This window comes from Tarenaya hassleriana, unplaced genomic scaffold, assembly GCF_000463585.1.
Source record: "Tarenaya hassleriana unplaced genomic scaffold, ASM46358v1 Cleome198, whole genome shotgun sequence".
In the NCBI taxonomy this organism is placed as follows: domain Eukaryota; kingdom Viridiplantae; phylum Streptophyta; class Magnoliopsida; order Brassicales; family Cleomaceae; genus Tarenaya; species Tarenaya hassleriana.
The window spans coordinates 82,932-83,551 of record NW_010965358.1 but is presented as its reverse complement, the minus strand read 5'-3'; positions in this window follow the sequence as shown (position 1 = coordinate 83,551).

Here is a 620-nt window from a genome sequence, read left to right as displayed (position 1 = left end):
TAGAACGCTTACCTCAATCGATCCGGGGCCTGTATCAATTGATCTGTTCGTCTGATCACTCTAGGCAGGAAGAATACCTCGCCCTCTACACGTATCCACATGTCGGGATGGATTTCAACACCTTGGAACTTATCTGTTAGGAATAGAGATCTCGATCTCTCTTGTGTGCAAGGTTTTTGGAGGCTTAGGGTTTTATTTTTCTTCTTTTTTTCTTCACTTAAAACCCTAGAAGACATTCTCCTTATATAGACTTTCCAAAATCCTAATTTGACAAGGAATAGATTACTAGGAATCCTAATCTAATTAGGTTTCCTAAACCTATTAGAATTCTAATCTCATTAGGTTTCCTAGATGTAATAGAATTCTAATCTCATTAGGTTTCCTAGATGTAATAGAATTCTAATCTCATTAGGTTTCCTAGATGTAATAGAATTCTAATCTCATTAGGTTTCCTAGATGTAATAGAATTCTAATCTCATTAGGTTTCCTAGATGTAATAGAATTCTAATCTCATTAGGATTCCTATACATAATAGGATTCCTAATCCCATTAGGATTCCTATTCCAATTAGGAATCTCAATCCAATTAGGATTCCTAATCGGGATAATTTAGCACACGTA